Below are 9,390 nucleotides of genomic sequence, written 5' to 3' on the forward strand. Positions count from 1 at the left end.
AACCATACATAGAAAAGGGAAATTGTCTTTAAAGATTCATAACCGAAAAGGGTAATTGTTAGTCATCATTCTACTGCTAGAGACATAACAAGATGAGGTTACAAGATGGAAAGAAGGGGAAATATTTAAGAAGAAATATAAGAAGATTGGCATCAGTAATAATGCCTTACAATTCTGTAGTCCTTTATAATTTATAAGGCCATTGTAATCTCATTTAATACTCTAATAGCTCTGTGTTGCAGGGATTATTCCCATATAAACTGAAATTTACAGATGTTAGGTGGATTCTCTACTACCACAAAAGTAACAACAGGCAGAAGTCTAATTCTACCTCAAATTTTCCAACTTGAAGAATATAAGATGTCATCTTGGTAATGCTCTTTTTACTTACGAATTATAGTTTGTATATTGGAGATTCTTTTTTTAAATACACAGCATGGATACTGATGGGTCAATGACAGTGGACTGGGATGAATGGAGGAAGTATTTTTTTTATTAAAACCTGCAAGAAATGTTGAGGAAATTGCCCACCACCGGAACTGTTTTGCGCTCAGTGTTTTTTTGTTTTTTGTTTTTTTTTTTACTACTGGTATATTTTATAAGTCATGAGCATAAAATGTAACGCATCATAAACTGTTAGAAAATCACAGAAGCCAGAAAATTAAGTGTTACACTACCTTTCTAGATAGTTAGGTCTTGCTATAGAATGCTGTTTCCTCAGAAATTTGTATGATGCCAAAAATCTGAATTGGTGTATAATATCTACTTCCACCAGTTTCAATTTGTGAAAGGCACCTATTTGTTAGAATAACTAGGCTGTTTAAGAGTTGATTACTCCTACTTAGTACCATCATTCTGTATTAAAGTTGCCTATTTACTTGCCTGAAAGTAGGGCCTGTGAATTGCTCACTGCTACAGTACTTGCCCAATACATATTTGTTTGACGAATGAATAAACCACAACCATTCATTCATGACTGCTATGGTTCTAGTTTTTTTCATATTCATATATACATATATCATAGTCTCCATAGCTCTTGTCTCCTGGTGCACTTAGAGAGCTATGCTTCATAATTAGCAAGAAACCATTTCTTAACGTTTTTGTTTGGTAACTCCAAATTATAATCTACACTGTTCCTCTAAATGCCGCTATAATCTGTCTATCTATCTAATATAACTCACTTAAAGGAGATTTGCTGCAAAGACAAAGAGAGATAAAGTGTGATAATGGAGGAAGTGGGATCAAGAGATTTTTTAAGATGAGAATGTTTGAACACTCATGTTATGGGTAGAAATAGAGGCCAACATGGCCTCCTGTATCTATGTATCTCAATATTCCAGTATGTATATGTATATGTGTGTGTGTGTATAGTATGTATTAACATGTATTAATTCAACAGTTACATATATGTATTAACATGTATTAACTCAACAATTATATATATATGGAGCCCTGGCAGCACAGTGGTTAAAGCACTCAGCTGCTAACTGAAAGGTTGGCAGTTCGAACCCACCAGCCATTCCACAGGAGACACAGGAGAAAGACGTGGCAGTCTGCTTTCATAAAGATTTACAGCTTGGAAACCCTATGGGATTGACTGGACTGCAGTGAGTTTATGTATATATACATATGTATATGTATATGTATATATACACTTCTTTCTACAGCTCTTGAGGTAGGGATTATTATTCCTACTTTATGGATGAAGAAACCAAGGCATACTCTACTTATGAGTCTTATGACCTCGGGGATATCACTTAACCTTTCTAAGCTTCACTTTTTCAGCTATGAAATAGAGATGATAATAATATTACCTACCACACAGAGTCCATGTGTGGATTAATGAGGCATTCCATGTAAAATGCTTAGTACAATGCCTAGAAACAGGAAGTCATTAATGAATGCTGGTAGCTGGTCAAGGACTCTGGAGCTAGTCTGTTTAGGTTCAGTTCCTGGCTCCACCCTTACAAGCCATGTGACCTCTCTCTGCCTCGGTTTTCTAATGTGTAAAATGAGGCTAAGAAAAGTACTTACTCATTACTTTGTGAAGATTAAACTAGTTAATATAGGTGAAGCCCTTAGAACAGCATCTGGCACATCTTATGCACCATATGTGTTAGTTAGTTGTTATTAGTACTGGTAGAAAATAAGGAATTTTGAGCTAAAACTTGTATTTCAAAGTATGTGACTTCTGTTGTTTCTTCATGAAATCTGTGTGTTTCTTTCACTCGTTTTTTTTTCTTTAACATTTTAATAGTCTGTTTAAGAAAATGGTACAGTAAATAACATTCTGCTCCATCCTTTCTCCCATAAACCGTCAAATCCCAAGATGCCAAAATCAAACATATAAAATCTAGACTAACTGCCTTTTAACTGCCTCCAAGGAAGTTGAAGTGAAAAAGAGCTTCGTAGGAGGCTCTACAGCATTTCCTGTATCTATAAAAGATACTTCCTCTGAGACAGGGAGATGACCAGTAGGATCACATTCCAATTGACAGGTAGAAAAATCAAAGACATTCCACTATAGCCTTGGCTTTAGGGGTGTGTCTTCTTAACTATTATCCAGTTGCCACTGAGTCATTTCAAACTCATAGTGACACCATATGTGTCCGAATAGAACTGTGCTCCATAGAATTTTCTAATAATATCAACTTTATATAATCGTTAATGCATGTAAACATCAGAAGTGCCCGGCACATGTTATTGTTGTCAGTTACCATAGAGTCAATTCTGACTCATGGCAACCCCATGTATGCAAAGTAACACTGCTCCATAGGGTTTTCAAGGCTCTAACCTTTCAGAAGCAGATCACCAGGCCTGTCTTCTGAGGTGCCTCTGGGTGGGTTCTAATCACCAACCATTTGGTTAACAGCTGAGCTAGTTAACTGTTTGCACCACCCAGGAGCTCCTCTTAACTGTTACCATCATGCTTATGAAATTTCAGTCACCAACATTCTTTTAATAAAAAATATGTAGTCACTAAGAGAAGATTTTATCCTTTTAGTAGTGTTTACTCTGTGTCCTCCTTTTAAAGATGATTGAAAAAAATTCAAGTCAATGAAAAAATGGATTTATTGTATATTTACTATAGGACACATTTTCTGTTTCATACTGAAGATAAAGGGCAAATGACATGGATAACAGCTGTTTTGTAGATTAAATGACATAGTGCTTGTTTTAACCCAATAAAGGTATATAAATTGAACTCAATAAACTGCCTCTTGGGGTATAGTGCTATCATAGAGAGCTTCACTTGTTCCAAGGCATGTACATGGTTTGGCTTACAGTGATTTCACAAAAACCAAATATGCTTGGCAGTAGAGCTGTACATCACAGAGGTAGACAGCAGCCAGTTTTGCTGAACAGAATACAGAGTGCAGGTTCTGGGTTCAGGCTGCTTTGGTTCAAATCTCAGCTCTGCCACTTATATCTAGATGGGGTAAATTCTTTAAACCTTCAGGGCCTCAGTTTTCTTAACTATAAAATCAGCATAATACTTATTCTCTTCGGGTTATCATCAAAATCAAATATGACACATATAACTGTTTAATATAGTACTAGTTCTGTTCAGTAAACGTTAGTTTTTACTTATTGAACAGATATTAATTGAGCTATTTCCTAGTCACATTATTGCGAATGATTATGCACAACCTAGGCACTTGGGCACCTAAATTACCACCAAACAATCTGCACTTTATAACTAATATTGGTAACTAACATACGCTGAGTGTTCTTTTGGTGCCAAGCATTGTGCTAAGTGCCTTATGTGCTTTAAATCATCTAATCTTAACGACTCTACAAAGCAGGTATTAATATTGTCTCCACTTTGCCTTTGAGGACACTAGACCCAGAGAAGTCACACAACTAGGAATTAGGGAAGTTGGGATTTGGATCCCATCTGACTCCTGAGCCCAGGCCCATATTTATGACGTATATGATAGGCCTTCTAGAGTTACGATATAAATAGAGCAGAGCTTATTATCTGCTTTGGGGCACTACATAAAAAGGTCCAGATTTTTGTCAATTCCACTGTAGGAAAAGATATAAAAGGAAACTTGCTTTAAAATGTATGGTGTGTATTTTGTATTTATTTTGTTAGAGGTAAAAAGTTTGACAGAACTAGTGGATAGGGATCCACTAGATCTTGAACACTGAAGATACTTTTACATTATTTCAATTAAATAGTTACTACACTAGTAGTTTGTGTAGCTTGTATTTCACTATAGATAAAAAAATATTTATTAGAACTTGCCAGAGTGTTCCTTTTCTATTCAATCTTAGACATGATATAGATTTTTAAATGGGAAATAGAAAAGTTATCCTAAACATGATAACACAACAAAAATAGTTATTATTAGTTTATTATTGATGGTATTTCAAGCTAATTTAGTTACTTAAAATTGTACCAGTTGGTGAAGCACAATATTCTAGAAAAGGCTGATATTGGTTGACTGTGGAGTTGAGATACGTAAAACATTATTTAGAGCTTACATTTGAGATCATCTGATTACAATATTATTGAACTCTTTTTTTTTTTTTTTTATTAGGGAATTGATGTGATAGACAGCTTGATTTTTCCAAATGATTTCACCGATGATAAAAGATCTGGCCTATTGTGGAAACATCTGTTGGCTGGAGGGATAGCTGGTACTTGTGCTCAAACGTGCACTGCACCATTAGATCATCTGAAAATTATAATGTAGGTGCATTGCATAATTCATATATGTTTCTGAGTAATATGGATAATGGTTGATGCTTTTCAAAAGAAGCATTTCGGAAGTCTTAACACTATTCCTTGATATTCTCATGTGCAAATTACTTATTACCAGTAATCTCCTAGATTCGTTTATTTAACAAGCTTCCAGGCACTGAACTCAACTTCGAGGGTACAAAAAACAAATGATATGCCATTCTCATCCACATGAATTTTGGAGTTTAGTGATGGAGATAGACATATAAACAAATACTTAAACATTGCTAATAATATAGCACTAGTGTTCTAGGGTGGTCCAAAATTAGGAAAGTCTCCTTTTGGGGAATAGGGGGTAGACCATACTCTAATTCTTTTAATCTCTATCAGATGGAAATTGTGAGACACGAAGAGACAGAGACTGGTCAAAGGATTGCACTCCTCTTTATTCCTTATCAAAATGCAGGACCCTGTAGATGGAGTTGTTCAAATGTATGGAAGGCTTTTGGTCCTAGAGCTATAGTGGTCCCTTTCAAGATGGGGCAGGCAATGGAGGGACTGCTTGACACTTTCTGCCAACTCCCTGTGGGTATGACTGTGCAACTGTAACAAGGGGAGGAAGGGCTTCCGTCCTTTTTATAGTTTACTCAAGACAGAAATTAAGGGCCTGTGACAACAGTTACTATCTCCTTTTACCTTTTTTGGGGGTCACCAAAGAACAAATTTCCCTCTAAATTTTTTTTTTAATTGTGGTGAAAATAGACATAACAATACATACACCAAACCAGCAATCTCTACATGTACATGAATTCAGTAACATTGACCACATTCTTCAAGTTGTGCAACCATTCTCGCTATCCTTTTCCAAATCATTCAACCACAATTAACATAAACTCAGTTCCCTCTAAGCAAAAAATTTCCTTTTCCCCCTCCCTCCCACTCTTGGTAAACACTTACAGTCTTTGATTTCTATATATTTGGTTATTTCATATGAGTGAGGTCATACAGTATATATGTTCTTTTATCATTGACTTATTTTTCTCAGCACGATGTTTTCGAGGTTCATTCATGTTGTGGCATGTATCAGGACTTCATTTCTCTCTATGGCTGAGTAGCATCCCGTTGTCCTCTCTAATTTTTATAGAAACATAAAAAAGTAAGCAAGCATGCTGGTATTCTGGTTTCAAAGCAGGAGAAAGGGGTAGAAGGCCCACCATCCATTGTGCATATTTTTTCATTTAATCCACTTGTTTTCAGCCCTTTTCCTCACTGAATTCCTGAATTCTGGCTTCTTGAATCAAGAGCCTCTTCATTCTCTCTAGAGAATAAAGCCTCAGGGGCTTTTTAAGGGAAAATCACCTTCTATATGCATTCTCCTCTGCAGACACCAAGTTGTAACGTTTTACTCTGCTAAATCAGTTAGCACTTTTTCATGTGCTTTCCATCTCCCTCAAATCTGTTGAAATCTTTAATACACTTTTCCTTGCATATTAATAATGGGATGACCATGTAATTTATTGTTTGAACTAGGAAACTTTTGAAAGTGAAAGGGAATGCTTAATAATCATATAGGAACAACCCATGGGCAAACCAGAATGTATGGCCACTCTAGTTCCTGCCTTCTTTATTATTTTCACTTATTTTTGTGTGGTTTGGGAGGAAGAAGGAATAAACATGTAAGGTCAACCTACCATTTTTACTAAAAATCAATTTCTTGCAAGTCTAACAATTATTTTATTTTGCTTTCCCCTTGATTGGTAGTTTGGCTATATTAACATCAGGGACAAAAACGTTTTCCTTCAGAACTTTTAAGACGTTGACTTATTGTGTTCTAGCATCCATTGTTAGTTCTGAGAAGTCTGATACCAATCCAACTCTTTGTAGATGACTTATTTTTCCTCTCTGGAAGCTTTTAGTTATGCCCCTTCCCTGGGTGTTGTGAAATTGTACAATATGAGTTAGGTAAGTTCTTTTTTCATTCATTGTGCTTGACACTTGGTGATCTCTTCCCACTAAGCTTTGTGGGTCATTTGTTACAAAACAAAGTTGTTGTTGTTAGTTGCTCATGGGGACTCATGGGGCTCCAACTCATGGGGACTTTATGTATAAAAGAGCGAAATGTTCGCCGGTCCAGTGCCATCTTTATGATCCTTGGTACGTTTGAGTCGATTGCTGTGGCGAATGTGTCAGTCCATCTCATTGAGGTTTTCTCTTGGTTTTGCTGACCATCTGCCAAACATGATATCCTTTTCTAGCGGCTGGTCTTTCCTGATGACATGTCCAAAGTAAGTGAGCCAAAGTCTTGCCATCCCTGCTTCTAAGGAGCATCTTGGTTGTATTTCTTCTGAGGCTGATTTGTTCATTTTTTCTGGCAGGTAACAGTTATAGTCTATATTATTTGTCAATACCCCAGTTCAAACACGTCAATTCTTCTTCTGTCTTCCTTTTTCATTGTCCAGCTTTCACATGCATATGAAGTGACTGAAAAAAGCCATGGCTTGGGTCAGGTGCACTTTAATCATCAAAGTAACATCTTTGCTTTAAAAACTTTACAGAGGTTATTTGCAGCAGACTTGTTCAATGCCATATATCATTTGATTTCTTGACTGCTGCTTCCATGGAATTGATTATTCATCCAAGTAGAATGAAATCATTGACAACGTCAATTTCTTCATTCATCATGATGTTGTTTATCAGTCCTGTTGAGAGGATTTTTTTTTTTTTTCCTGTTCAGGTGTAATTCATGGTTAAGGCTGTAGTCTTTTACCTTCATCAGTAAATGCTTCAAATCATCTTCATTTTTGACAAACAAAAGTTGTGTCATCTGCATCAAAGGTTATTAATGAGTCTTCCTCCAATCCGGATGCCATGCTTCTTCTTTATATAATCCAGCTTCTTGGATTATTTGTTCAACATACAGATTGAATGAGTAAAGTGAAAGGACCCAACCCAGCCACACACCTTTTCCAATTTTGAGCCATATATGGCAATAGTTAGCTGATAGACCTTTATGTCACTCAAAGGAGACTATTTGAGAAAAACCAAATTACTTTATGACTTGAATCTATAGGATGGATGATATTAAAAATATCTAACAATTTGTGTAGACTAAAGTATGCCATGGAGGCTACAGTATCAATAAACGACAATGTGAGGGTAACTTGTGGGGTACTCTGGCTGTGAATAGGCTGTCACAGCCTCTGATGCCAAATGAATATCTGGCATTTACCTGTCAGTATGCAACTGCCTTCATCGGGGTGCTCTCTCCTCTGTCTTGTTCTGAACCTGCTCTGAACAGAGAAGCCGTGGGGTGACACATGGGAATGGTAAGTTGGCTGGTAGAAAGGCAGATAGGTAGGCTGGTTAATGGTCACCTGGGCAGGCACCATTTGGACACCCTGCAGTCAGAGTGACTAGTGCAGTAGGGGATGGGTATGTAAAGGCTTAACCCCATGGCTATTTATCAGCCAATCCAGAAGTATTTCTTTATTTTGTATATCGGCTGAATATCAGCCCTGCTATACAAATATATTGAAAATAAAAGCGAACATGTCTATTATTGTGGCTGTACTACACGGGTATCATTCTTAGTTTAAATGCTTTTTTCTTCTCCTCAATAACTGTTCTTGGGTTGCTTTTTTTAAAAAAAAAATTGTTTTTTTTTGTCTCCTTTTCTCTTCATATATGTATTTCAGGGAGTCTGCTGATTCCCCCTACATTTACTAAGTTTCCAACTGTCATACTGCAAGGGGTGTCTGCCCAGGTACTCTAAAAATAAATAGCTCTTTGTTGTTAGGGGCTGTTGAGTCAGTTCCAACTCATAGTGAACGTATCCTACAACAGAACGCCATCCTCACAATCTTTGTAATGTTTGAGCCCAATATTGCAGCCACTGTGTCAATCCATCTCATTGAGGGCCTTCCTCATTTTGGTTGACCCTCTACTTTGCCAAGCATGTCTTTTTTCCAGGGACTGGTCCCTCCTGATAACATGTCCTAAGCACCTGAGACAAAAACTCGCCATTCTCGCATCTAAGGATCATTCTGGCTACAGTTCTTCCAAGACAGATTTGTTCATTCTTCTGGCAGTCCATGGTATATTGAATATTCTTCACCAACACTATAATTCAAAGGCACCAATTCTTTGGTCTTCCTTATGCATTGCCCAGCTTTTGCATGCATATGAGGCGATTGAAAATACCATGGCTTGCGTCAAGCACACCTTAGTCCTCAAAGTGACATCTTTGCTTTTTAACACTTCAAAGAGGTCTTTTGCAGCAAATTTACCCAAGTCAACATGTTGTTTGATTTCTTGACTGCTGCTTCCATGGGCATTGATTGTGGATTCAAGAAAAATGAAATCTTTGACAACTTCAATGTTTTCTCCATTTCTCATGATGTTGCTTATTGGTCCAGTTGTGAGGATTTTTGTTTTCTTTATGTTGAGGTGTAATCCATACTGAAGGCTATAGTAGTCTTTGATCTTCGTCAGTAAGTGCTGCAAGTCCTCTTAGCTTTCAGCAGGCAAGCTTTTGTCATCTACATATGGCAGGTTGTTAATGAGTCTTCCTCCAATCCTGATGCTGTGTTCTTCATATAGTCCAGCTTCTTGGGTTATTTTCTCAGCCTACAGATGGAATAAGTATGGTGAAAGGCTACAACCCTGACGCACACCTTTCCTGATTTTAAACCAAGAAGTAT

The 9,390-nt window shown here is 37.0% G+C and overlaps 1 protein-coding gene across 1 annotated transcript in view; it reads left to right on the forward strand.

Moving 5' to 3' along the window:
- Nucleotides 1-4,586: 4,586 nt before the first annotated feature.
- LOC101357509 (calcium-binding mitochondrial carrier protein SCaMC-1-like) overlaps nucleotides 4,587-9,390 on the forward strand; it is a 111,155-nt gene continuing 106,351 nt past the window's right edge. Inside the window, exon 1 of the mRNA XM_023742204.1 lies at nucleotides 4,587-4,699. The gene's annotated coding sequence lies outside the window, so the exon portion shown is untranslated. The remainder of the gene's footprint in view (nucleotides 4,700-9,390) is intronic.

Source organism: Trichechus manatus, unplaced genomic scaffold (genome assembly GCF_000243295.1).
Source record: "Trichechus manatus latirostris isolate Lorelei unplaced genomic scaffold, TriManLat1.0 scaffold00204, whole genome shotgun sequence".
Classification (NCBI taxonomy): Eukaryota; Metazoa; Chordata; class Mammalia; order Sirenia; family Trichechidae; genus Trichechus; species Trichechus manatus.